We start from the raw sequence: 13,081 nt of genomic DNA, 5'->3' as shown, positions 1-13,081 counted from the left end.
ATAGCTGTTTATTTTCATGCAACACTGAACTTTTCAAAGGCAGTGTGGGTATGTCTACTCTACAGCACTAATTCGAAATAACTTAATTCGAATTAGTTAATTCGAACTAAGCTAATTTGAACTAGTGCATCTAGACCTAAAAACTAGTTGGAATTAGCATTTTCCTAATTCGAACCAGCATGTCTACATTGAGTGGACCCTGAACCGAGGTTAAGGCTGGCCGGAAGCAGTGCCGGCAGGGCATCAGGTTAGGACTTAGAGCGTGGAGCTGCTGCCTCAGGCTAGCTGAGGGCTGTGCTTAAAGGGACCCGACCCCCACCCCGGACAGACAGTACTCAGGGGTTCCCCGCTCGCTTGTCTAACTAGATGAGGGACAGCAAAACAGTCCTGGCTTGGAGTGCCCTGAATGCCCACACTCGGCACATCACAGCACTTGGCCATCAGCCCGGCTGCACTTGCCGCAGGCTGCTATCCGGGGGAGGGGGTCAATCGGGGGGCTGCAGGAGAGCTTCCACCCCGAGGAGCCTGCAGAGCCACCCTAGTCCTCCACATCAGGGGCTCGTACCCCATTCCTCCATCACCTCCTTCCACTTACCCCTCTCTAGCCCCCCTTCCTGATGTACAAAATAAAGGACGTTTGTTCAAAAATAGAAACTCTCTTTATTGAACAAAACTGGGGGAGACTGGGAAAAGGAGGTGGGAGAGGGGAAGAGAGAGGGTGGGAGAGGGGAGGAGGAAACCTGTGAGGAGGGAGCTGGAAGGGGGAAGCCAGGGGAAGAAGGAGGAGGGGAAGTATCAAACTATGGTACGCCATATCTTCAGTACTGTGTACGGATGTGATCTCCTCACCCCAGAAAAGATATTTTGGCCTTGGAAAAGGTTCCGAAAAGGACAACTAAAATGATCAGGGGTTTGGAACAGGTCCCATATGAAGAGAGGCTAAAGAGACTGGGACTTTTCAGCTTAGAAAAGAGGAGCCTGAGGGGGGACATGATAGAGGTCTATAAAAGCATGTGTGGTATGGAGAGGGTGCATAAAGAAAAGTTCTTCATTAGTCCCCATAATAGAAGGACTAGAGGACACCAAATGAAATGAATGGGTAGCAGGCTTCAAACTAATAAAAGAAAGTTCTTCTTCACAAAGCAAATAGTCAACCTGTGGAACTCCTTGCTGCAGGAGGCTGTGAAGGCTAGAACTAGAACAGAGCTTAAAGAGAAGTTAGATAAATTCATGGAGGCTGGGTCCATGGAGTGGTATTAACCAGGGGATAGAAATGGTGTCCCTGGCCTCTGTTTTGGAAGGCTGGAGATGGATGGCACGAGACAAATGGCTTGGTCATTGTCTTCGGTCCATCCCCTCCGGGGCAGCTGGTGTTGGCCGCTGTCGGCAGACAGGCTACTGAACTAGATGGACCTTTGGTCTGACCCAGTACGGCTGTTCTCAGCTCAGGGCTCAGGGTCGGGGGGTCTCACTGGACCACCCAGATTTTCATGCAAACCTGCTCCTGGGTGGCCAGGCTAGCAGCTATCCTGCCCTAGAAGGCCACTTTCCTGTGCCTAGTGCGGACGTCGTGGATGAGGTCCATGATCTCCGCACTAGACCAGGCGGGCGCCCGCCTCTTGTGGCCCCGGGCAGGCTCCTGGGAGCCGCCAGCCTGGTCCCGGGAAAAGGCGGAGGGCTGGGTGGCAGCGGGTGGCTGGCTCGTGCCGTGCCAGGTGCAGTGTCTGCTGGCTGGGTGCTGGCAGGCTTGCAACTGGCACGGGCACCGTAGCCAGACCGTGCCCCTTTAAGGGCTCCGGGGCCGGGAGGGGGGCAGAAGAGTTTCCCTGGTGGTGCCCAGAGTGGCCACCAGGGAAAGCTGGGGAGGGCTAGCCACCCACTAGTTCGAATTAAGTGGCCACACAGCCCTTAATTCGAACTACTTAATTCGAACTAGGCGTTAGTCCTCGTAGAATGAGGTTTACCTAGTTCGAATTAAGTTCGAACTAGCGGTTTGCATGTGTAGCACCTATTAAAGTTAATTCAAACTAACGTCTGTTAGTTTGAATTAACTTTGTAGTGTAGACATACCCTCTGATACTTGAAAGCTGCTCTCATGTCCCTTTTTGGTCTTCTCTTTTCCAAGGTAAACAAGGCCAATTTCTTCAGCCTTGCCTCATATCTCATGTTCTCTAGACCTTTCATCATTTGTGTTGATCTTCTCTATACTTTCTCCAGTTTCTCCACGTTTCTTGAAATGTGGCACCCAGAACTGGACATGATACTCCAGCTGGGGCCTAATGTAGATGGCTCATTCCCTGCCTAGGGCACGTGAGACTGGGTGTGTTAATTTCCAATCCTCCTGTTTATTCTTTTCCTAAGTTAGGAGGGCACAGTAGTTCTGATGGGGGTTCTGCAGGAAGGCAGCCTGCACTGCCCCCTGCCTGAAACCTTGTGCTGGTGTTAAACAGCTGTCCAGCCCACCCTAGAGGTGACTGTATTTCAGTGTGCCTGAACAACATTGCACCATCAATGGACAGGAGAATGGCTCCTGGGTATGGTTTGCTCATGTCTGCTTCAGTCCCATTGATGGGCCTCATCCTCTTTCCTTCCACTCCCCCGCTTTGCAGTGGGGCTGTAGACTCTGGGAGAGAGGGGTGGAGGTAGGCAGACATGTCTCCCTGCAGCAGATGTAGACATGTCTCTGTAATAATCATTCTCTCATTGATGTTTTTAGCTTTGTAGTGAGTCCTTTTACATGGAAACTTTGTATTACGTCTTGGTAGAATAGTCCCTAGGACAAGTGAGGCAGAGACTGTCCCTGCGGGATGAATGAGGTGGGAATGGATAAGGCGGAAGGTAGTTGCAAAGTACCTCTGGGTAGTTGCAAAGGTTGGAGAGGGGATGGAAACCAGATCCAAGGTCAATGAGCCCTGGGAAGTGGGCCCATTGAAAGGAGACTGGACCTGTGGATGCCTTGGGGGTCAGCAGCAAGGGCCTGCTTTGGGAAGCCCCCTCTTTGGAGGTAAATGTGGCATCGAGACACCACCCAGAAGCAGGCGCCACAGACTCTAACTGCAGATTCATGGAACGGCTCTCACAGATCTTGCACATGCATAAAGTGATAGATCTGCAGGAGGGGGGGCAGTGGCGTAGTGAGGTGGCTGGAGGGGTCAGTTGCCCTGGGAGAAAAATAATATAAAATTTAGTTAAAAATAGATGTCACATTTTTAAAAGGAATAACATATCTCCTGCCTTTTGTCTATTTTTGTCTCTTTAGGCCCCCAGTTAAAATTTTCAAAAGCACTTGAGTGACTAAAGTCATTTTTGAAAATTGGACTTGGAAATCTATGCTCAGATTTTCAAAGGTTATTAAGCTCCTAAAGAGACAGTTGCCAACTCTGATCTTTACACACGTTTGAAAATCTGGTCATAAGTGTCCTAGTCAGTTCTGAATGTGAGATGTAGGAGCCCAGTCCTAATTCCTTCAGGCTTTTTTTTTTAAAGTTGAACATTTATCTACACTAATTCTCCTCCTTTCTCTTTCACTATCCAATAAATGCATGGATCAAAATTATAGGTGCTTTGTGAATATGCTGACTTGAGAGTGGAAAGATTTCATATTGTCATGTATGATTCCTGGTAACCCATCTCAAATATGAAAAACTAGGTTGATACCTGTTCATATCAGGAGCTGTTGAATTCAGTTCACCATTTGCAGTATCTCATTAGGATGTTTAGTGGCGAAGATTTTGGGTTTTTTTATTTATACTGTGGGCAAAGCATGGGTTCATAAGAATTCCTCTGTAGTTTTACCTTGAGTCTCAAAACATTTGGTGTTTTTCTAAAGGCCTGGAGTCAATTGATTATGAATCTCAGCTTTCATTTAAAAAAATTTCTCTGTACTTCTGGGCCTTACAGCTAAGGAGGAAAGCTTTAAAACATGAACCCTAGATACTCAAGAAACAAAAGGTCAATACAAATTCAACGTTTTATTTTTAAAATATCTTATGATTTGTAGACCGTTCTCATAACTTTGTGTAGGCGTTCCTTGTGATTTTGGGGTTGGTAATACTGCTCTTTGATTGGTAAATTTAGAGAGGTCTCTCCCTTCAGTTTCCCTTTCCACCCTCCTTTTTTGTCACAGGTCATCAGAGAATCATAGAGACAATGGAGAGTAGGGAGAGTCCATGACTATGGTTAATGACTGATCAGGGTGACTAACTATTATCAGCCAGTGGTCTGAATGAGCTATCTACTGCCATCTGTTAATTAACTGTAGGAAAAGGCTTCACCAGCAGACCTTATTTATATAGATAACTTACTTTGCCACAGAGACCAGGAGACACACTTGCTGTGTCAAGGTGATCAATTTTGGCTCTTTTGGGTTGAAATTCACTTCAGACTTGGATCTGGGAGAATGAAATGTTGTTATCCATATTGTAGGATTAAAAGGTAAAAGACCTGAACTTAATATGATGTGGCTTAGGGTCTACCATAACTTGAACACTAAGCAGAGGATAGTGAGTCACATCTAACTGAAAGTCACAGAAGATGGAAACAGGTTTTATTTCTGCTGGTGTAGAGTCTGTTTGGGAGTCCTCAATTATATCTGACACTTTACATCCAGTGTTTAAAGGCAGAGCTGACTAGAATCAATTGAGAGTCCTTGTCTTGTCTCAGTGATCACTTGTGCAAAAATCATTGATAAATTCTTGTGTAGACTGACCTTGGACTCAACATGCAGGCAATGTGTTGAAGGGCAGTGCAAGGAGACAATGGTGGTGAGGTACCATATTACCTAGTGAAATCATTGGTGCTGAAATCACTAAGGACTGGAATTTGACCACAGAACTGACATTTTCTTAACAAAGACTCCATTTTTGCTATTTAAAAAGTAAATCAATGTAACAGAAAACTGCAATGCTCTCTGGTAACTTTTAAAAATCAAACTTTAAACTTTATTGAAAAGATTGAATAATTTGCAATTGAAAATATTTGACCTACACTTAAGGCAACTGATTTAATTTTGTGTAAAATTTTTGCATAATAAAGGATGGCATTTTTTTTTGAAAATGTTCAACTATATTGATATACATTTTGATCAGATCTACTTCTGATGTGATATTTGTGTATGGTTGTGGTTTGTTGTGTGGGTGGGTGTTTTTTTTTTTTTTTTTGCACAACAAAAAATCTTGGATGGTGGGGCCCCGCCAAAACTGTCCAAATTGGGCCCCGCACTTCCTTAAGCTGGCCCTGATTTTATGAGTTGCTGACACTTGAAACCTGCTGTGCTAAATACCTTGTTTTCCATTCAGTGTGTATTATCAACCTTCTACTGGACAGATTGATAAGAGTGTTTTTTAACAAAAAGAGTGTTTTTTTAACAAAAAACATAGACTCATAGACTCATAGACTTTAAGGTCAGAAGGGACCATTATGATCATCTAGTCTGACCCCCTGCACAGTGCAGGCCACAGAATCTCACCCACCCCTCCCAGAGAAATCCTCTCACTTATATCTCAGATATTGAAGCTTTCAAATACTTTGAAGACCCCAAGATGCAGAGAATCCTCTAGCTGTGATCTGTACCCCATGCTACAGAGGAAGGCGAAAAACCTCCAGGGCCTCTGCCAATCTACCCTGGAGGAAAATTCCTTCCTGACCCCAAATATGGCGATCAGCTAAACCCTGAGCATGTGGACAAGACTCATCAGCCAGACACCCAGAAAGTTCTCTATAGTAACTCCTATCATCCCTCCATTGACCTATTCCCACTGATGATGAATAGTCAATTAGTTACCAAGATCATGTTACCTCATCAAACCATCCCCTTCATAAACCCATCTAGTTTAATCTTGAAACCAGATAGATCTTTTGCCCCCACTACTTCCCTTGGAAGGCCGCTGCAGAACCTCGCTCCTCTTTTGGTTAGAAACCTTTGTCTAATCTCAAGTCTAAACTTCCTACTAGCCAGCTTATATCCATTTGTTCTTGTGTCCACATTGGTATTAAGCTTAAATAATTCCTCTCCCTCCCTGGTATTTATCCCTCTAATATATTTAAAAAGTGCAATCATGTCCCCCCTCAGCCTTCTTTTGGTTAAGGTAAACAAGCCAAGCTCCTTGAGTCTCCTTTCATAAGACAGGTTTTCCATTCCTCGGATCATCCTAGTGGCCCTTCTTTGTACCTGTTCCAGTTTGAATTCATCCTTCTTAAACATGGGAGACCAGAACTGCACACAGTATTCCAAATGGGGTCTCACCAATGCCTTGTCTAATGGCACTAACAGGACTATGTAGCACTTTAAAGACTAACAAGATGGTTTATTAGGTGATGAGCTTTCGTGGGCCAGACCCCCTTCCTCAGATCAAATAGTGGAAGAAAATTGTCACAACCATATATACCAAAGGATACAATTAAAAAAATGAACACATATGAAAAGGACAAATCAAATTTCAGAGCAGAAGAGGTATTGGGGGGGAGAGGTAAATGTCTGTGAGCTAATGATATTAGAGGTGATAATTGGGGAAGCTATCTTTGTAATGGGTAAGATAATTAGAGTCTTTATTCAAACTTAAGTGTAAAGTGTCAAATTTAAGCAGGAGTGACAGTTCAGAGGATTCTCTTTCAAGTGTAGTCTTGAAAGGCCTTTGAAGCAGGAAGCAGGTAATCAAGTCGTTGAGACAATGTCCTTGCTGGTTGAAATGGCAAGAAATTGTTTTTTCTTTGTGATCCTGTCTAATATCTGTTTTGTGGACATTGATCCTTTGGCGAAGTGTCTGAGACGTTTGTCCAGTGTACATAGCAGACGGACACTTTCGGCACATGATAGCATAAATTATATTTCTGGGTGCGCAGGAATATGTGTTCTTGATCTTATAACTCACTTGGTTAGGTCCAATGATGGTATCAGCAGAGTGAATATGTGGACAAAGCTGGCAACGGGGTTTGTTGCAAGGGAAGGTGCCAGGGTTGGTATTAGTGTGGTATGTTCTGTGGTTGTTGGTAAGAATCATCTTGAGGTTAGGTGGTTGTCTATAGGAGCTACACCAGACTAACACGGCTACATTTCTATCACTATTTTTTTAAGTGACTCTGCTTCTATATGATCTATTGGCTGCTGTTTCCATCCTACCGGTCCAGGGAAAATGTGAGATAAATGCCAAAGTACTCTCACATTTCCTAGCTACAGTCCCATGTGAAATCACAGCTGAACTCAGTTGCAACAATGGGACACATCAAGCCAAACTGTCGTCAACCTGGGAACACCTTGTACCACCAGCTTCATGGCAGATTTTGCACCGAAATGCACTGTGTTCTTATCAGTGCTCTGGCCTGCTTTACACACAGTGACATGATATATTCAGATCTCCATCTTTTCTAGAGTGTGTTTAATGCTGTGTCCCGTCTGATGCAAAAAGATGAATAGTAAAGTATTACTAATTTACAAAACTAATAGCTAGAGTCTTAGCTTGGTATAGGTCCACTGAAGTCAGTGGAGCTATAGCGCTTTATAGTAGGTTGTGGTAAAAGCTATGTGGAGTTTCTCTGTACATTTAAAACTGAAAACATCAGCTTGACATTTAGTCAGTGTTTTTAAAATAGCATATAGTATTAGGTACTACTCTGTCCTAGAGGCCTCCTGACAACTCAAGTAGTTTTGCAGCCACATTTTTCCTACTTGGTGTAAATTATTTTCATTCCCTTCTTGCTGGACAGAAGTTCCAAACAAACAATGGGGGATTTGATCCAATGAGATTGCAAACATGAACAATTAAGTATATGCATAATTGATTGCAGAATTAGAGCCCAATAGTACAGGAGAAACTGTGAAACTGGCACAAAGCAGTGATGTTGAAACAATGTTTATAGTGGGGGGTGCTAACTGACCGAAATAATTTATTTGATATTTGTTATTATTAATTTAAGACAGAGGGTACAGGAGCACACCTACTTCCAGCACAACTGCAAGGTACTTTCAGGTGTACACAGTAAACAAATTCTTGAAACTGATATTTCTTCCCCCAGCCTGCTGTTGTAATTTTATGCTACTTGAAACACTAACTGGTTTAAAAACAAATCCCAAAACCCCTGACTGACAGGAAACTTTTATGGTCACAACGTCCTTTAACTATTTCAAGCAACTGATTTTTTTAAAAAAACCTAGCCTAATGTACAACTGTCAATAAAGGCAAATACCATCATGTCCTATTCAAGAAAATTATAACAAACACTTGTGATTAAAAGTTTCTTAATGAAAATGGGGGCATAATTGGATTTCAACAATTGATTCTGTGGGCTTTATGCAAATGAATTCGTGATTTCTAATTATCTATCTATTAGTCCTTTGGGCTCCTAATGGAGCATAGGGCCTCCACAGTCATTCTCCATCTCTTGTGATCCTTAGCAATAGTTTTGATTTGATCCCATGTTAATCCAGCTGCTTTTACTTCATCCAGGCAGCTTTGTCGCCATGTTTGTTTCGGACGTCCCCTCTTCCTCTTACCCTTTGGATTCCATTCTAACGCTGGTCTCATGATACATTCCTCATAGTCCTTACGCAGGATATGGCCTGCCCATTGCCATTTTCTTTTCTTAATCTGGACCTCCATTGGTTTCTGATTTGTTTTGGTCCACAAGGTTTCATTTGGCATTCTATCATACCAGTTTAGCTGGACAATGTGTCTAAGGCATTTATTGACAAACGTCTGAATTCTCTTAGTGTTGCTCTGGACAACGCACCCCACCTCCGAGCCATACAGCAGCACTGATTTCACATTGGAAGTGAAAATACGTAGTCTGGTTCTTGTTGAAATGGCTCTTGTACCCCGGACTGATCATAGTATGGCAAAAGCTTGTTGCGCCTTTCTTATTCTTGAACTGATGTCCTCTTCAGTTCCCCCATTCTTGCTGATAACACTCCCCAAGCATACCTCTTGCATTGCTTTTCCTTCAGTTGTAATTTCACCTTCCTGTCTGTTGTTAATGCGTATCAACTTGGTCTTTTCTTGACTATTCTTGAGGTCCACTCACTCAGCTGTTTCCTGTAGGGCATCTGTCTTCTCTTGCATATGCTCTAATTTGTCTGCAAGCAGGGCTAAGTCATCTGCAAACTCTAGATCAGTGGTTCCCAAACTTTTTGGCATCACAGCCTCTTTTTGATTTTTGAAAAACCCTCACACCTGCCCACCCTCCCCAAAATAGCAGTGAAAAAAAAAAAGTAACTGACCAGGGCAGCAAAACTTGATGGGGGGGGGGGGGCTGGGTCGCCTCATGCCCCCCCCTGGAATTTCGGCACGCCCCCCCCCAGTTTGGGAACCCATGCTCTAGATCTTCAAGTTTCCTAGTTTGAGTCCATTGGAGTCCCCTTCCTGAGACAGCATATGCTGTTTTTGTTACCCAGTCTAGGATAATCAGGAAGAGTAATGGAGAGAGAAGGCATCCTTGATGTACACCTGCTGTGACCTGGAATTTTTCCAACAATTTTCCATCGTGGATGACCTGGCAAGAGTATTCTTCATACAGTTTCTTGATGATGGTAATCAGTTTGCCTGGAACTCCGTAATGTTGCATGATGATCCAAATGGACCATCTTTCATCCGTTCCAGGGTGACTCTGGTTGGTACTTTGCTTGGTATGGACAGGAAAGTAATCCCCCTCCACTTTTCACCCAGTGACAGATCACCGGATTTAGGGAGTGTCACTAGCAGCCCTTTTCTCTAATCCTTTGGAATCTCTTCTGTTGTCCATATTAGATTTAGCTGGTCCACTATAGCAGCTCCACCTTCTTTTAGTACTTCAGGTGGAATATTATCAGGTCCTGCTGCCTTGCCATTCTTTAGGTTCCTTATTGCCTTGCAGACTTCTTCTTTTGTAATTGCCCAAGTGTTGATGTCTAGGGGTTCTCCTAATTTTAGCTTTAGTGGATTTGATGGTGGTGGTCTGTTTAACACTTCTTCAAAATGCTCCTTCTATCTGGCTAGCTGCTTATCCACTGAGGTAAGTAGCTGACCATCTTTAGTTTTGACCGGTCTGTTTGGATTTCATTTCCTTCCACTCAAGACTCGAGTTGTATTGTACAGGGTTTTCAAGATTTCTAATTACTGACACTTAAAAAAAAGTTTTAATAATCTAGGCCCACATTCTGAAAATAGTTACATGTACTTAATTCATGTGCGTTGTTCTACTGACTTCAGTGCTACCGTAAAGCTAAATGTGTGTAATTTATTTGCAGGTTCATAATGGTTTGTGAAATTTTCTCTGTCACTTTTCTCTGTATTTCTGTCTATCACTTGCCTCATAAGTGGCTTCCTTCCTCCACATTCTTTTTGAAAACAGGAAATAATTTATTTTAGGTTAGTGTTTACACAGCATTCAATTCTATGAGGCCTGTGTCTAATGGGGTCCATGAATGAGAAGTAAATATGAAATAGTGCTATTGTGGAAAGCAATGCTAAGACTGTCCAGCAGATAAAATTATTCATGTTTGTTTGGGGCATTGCTTTTGTGCTGAAGAAATAAGACAAGAAGAACACTTTATTTTGCAGAATTTACATTAAAATACTTGCAGAGCAAAAAGAGACTCCTCAGAAGACAGAGTAGACTCAGGAGAAACTCACAAGGATGCTGTTTAACTAGATAATTCTAAAAATAAAATCATGTTTTCATTTTAAATGTACCAAGAACATACTGCTCTCATGGGGACTAAAATAACACCAGGCAATGTAATGCCAGGCTGTAGATGAAACACATGCCAACCAGTAAGTGGCTCTAAATTTTGTTGTGAGACTCTAGATTTTTTGTTAACTGAACACAAGATTTTTTGCTTTGATGCAAGCAAAGTGTACACAATTCCTGCTTATTCAATAGATATTTGAGCTCTTGGAAGATTTTTGCTTCACTAACAAATTTTTTTTGTTGCCAGAGATAGATTCCAACACATACCTAAGAAAATCCTTGTTTGTGCCCTTTGCCATTTGCTATTTCCCTAATAAAGTTCTCCTTTTTTTGCAGGTGGCTTCTGACCTTTATTAGAAATCTGCTCATCAGTCTGCTGTGCTGGATTCGTAAAACAACATGGCTTCTCACCATTGTTAGAAAACAGAAACTTAAAAATGAGCAGTGTTTGCTCTAATTCAAGTATTAGCCAACAACAGGTAACAAATACAATACCAGTTTAAATAATAAGTGCAGACTTCATTTTGAGGTGTGATAATAGATTCTGTGTCTTTATTGGGATAACAACTCTGTTATTGGAATAGCAATTCTTTAGTCAGACAACATTTGAATGTGCTTTGAGAATGTAAAGTGTTATACCAGTGGTGCTCCACCTTTTTTCATTCGCAGTCCCCAGAGCCGGGAACATTTTTGTTGAGCCAAAAAAAAAAAACCTGCCAGGAACATTTTGTTGCGGCCCCTTTCATTTACAGCACTGGTCCGCTCCCCTGCCACTCCTCCCACCCCCCAATGCATGTATATTGGGCGCCTAGCCAGGAAAAGAAAATACCAGCTGGCCCGCATCAAAGCACTGCGACACCCCCTGCCCCTCCAGGAAGACCGCTGTGCTATACAGTGGTTAAATTCACAGAAGATTGCTCCTGAGCAACCTGGCTAAGTTCCTGTTGATTTTACTGGGTCCAGGATCAGATCTCTATAGGCTCATGTAGTCTTCACACACATGAATCATAGCGTGCGTCTAGACTACAGGGTTTTGTCGACAAATAGGATTTTTGTCGACAAAACTATACCTGCGTCTACAGTACCGCCAAGTTCTGTCGACAGTAAGTCAACGGAACGCACCAGTTTTGTCAATGGCGGTAAACCTCATTCTATGAGGAATAACACCTTTTGTCAACAGAGTTCTGTTGACAAAAGGCGCTATTGCACTCTCTGTGCTTTTTCAAAAGAGAGCATCTAGCCTCTCTGTTGAAAAAGCGACTTGATTTGTCGACAGAACTCGCTGTAGTCTAGACATTAACAAGATGGTTTATTAGGTGATGAACTTTTGTGGGCCAGACCCACTTCCTCAGATTAAATTGTGGAAGAAAATTGGCATGACCATATATACCAAAGGGATACAATAAAAAAAGTGAACACATATAAAATAGACAAATCAGAGTTTAGAACAGAAGGGGGATAAAGGGGGGAGGTTAATGTCTTTGAGCTAATGATATTAGAGGTGATAATTGGGGAAGCTGTCTTGTAATGGGTAAGATAATTAGCATCTTTGTTGAGACCCAGTCGTAAAGTGTCAAATTTAAGCATGGATGACAATTCAGAGGTTTCTCTTTGAAGTCTTGTGTTAAAATGTCTTTGAAGCAGGATGCAGGTAGTCAAGTCATTGAGACAATGCCCTTTCAGGTTGAAATGACAAGAAATTGTTTTTTCTTTGTGACACTGTCTGATATCTGTTTTGTGTGCATTGATTCTTTGGCGAAGTGTCTGAGACATTTTTTCCAATGTACATAGCAGACGGACACTGTTGGCACATGATGGCATAAATTATATTTCTGGATGAGCAGGAATATGTGTTCTTGATCTTATAACTGAATTGGTTATGTCCAATAATGGTGTCAGCAGAGTAAATATGTGGACAAAGCTGGCAACAGGGTTTGTTGCAAGGGAAAGTTCCAGGGATGGTTGTAGTGTGGTATGTCCTGTGGTTGTTGGTAAGAATCATTCTGAGGTTAGGTGGTTGTTTATAGGGGTATGTCTACACTACCCCCCTAGTTCGAACTAGGGGGGTAATGTATGCATACCGAACTTGCTAATGAAGCCCGGGATTTGAATTTCCCGGGCTTCATTAGCATAAAGCCGGCGCCGCCATTTTTAAAAGCCGGCTAGTGCGAACCCCGTGCCGCGCGGCTACACGCGGCACGGACTAGATAGTTCGGATTAGAAGCCTAATCCGAACTATCTGTACGCCTCGTGGAATGAGGCGTACAGATAGTTCGGATTAGAAGCCTAATCCGAACTATCTAGTCCGTGCCGCGTGTAGCCGCGCGGCACGGGGTTCGCACTAGCCGGCTTTTAAAAATGGCGGCGCCGGCTTTATGCTAATGAAGCCCGGGAAATTCAAATCCCGGGCTTCATTAGCAAG

General features: G+C 42.9%; 1 protein-coding gene across 5 annotated transcripts in view; it reads left to right on the top strand.

Moving 5' to 3' along the window:
• Positions 1 to 13,081, top strand: part of ST6GAL1 (ST6 beta-galactoside alpha-2,6-sialyltransferase 1) — a 139,312-nt gene that overhangs the window by 75,333 nt on the left and 50,898 nt on the right. For all 5 annotated transcript variants that reach the window (XR_016350371.1, XM_006125184.4, XM_075937492.2 and 2 more), the window contains exon 2: positions 10,996 to 11,138. The gene's annotated coding sequence lies outside the window, so the exon portion shown is untranslated. The remainder of the gene's footprint in view (positions 1 to 10,995; positions 11,139 to 13,081) is intronic.

The sequence above is a fragment of the Pelodiscus sinensis genome, chromosome 10 (assembly GCF_052426305.1).
Source record: "Pelodiscus sinensis isolate ZL-2025 chromosome 10, ASM5242630v1, whole genome shotgun sequence".
Lineage (NCBI taxonomy): Eukaryota > Metazoa > Chordata > Testudines > Trionychidae > Pelodiscus > Pelodiscus sinensis.
The sequence above is the reverse complement of the archived record's forward strand: the minus strand, read 5'-3'. Positions and strand labels throughout refer to the sequence as shown.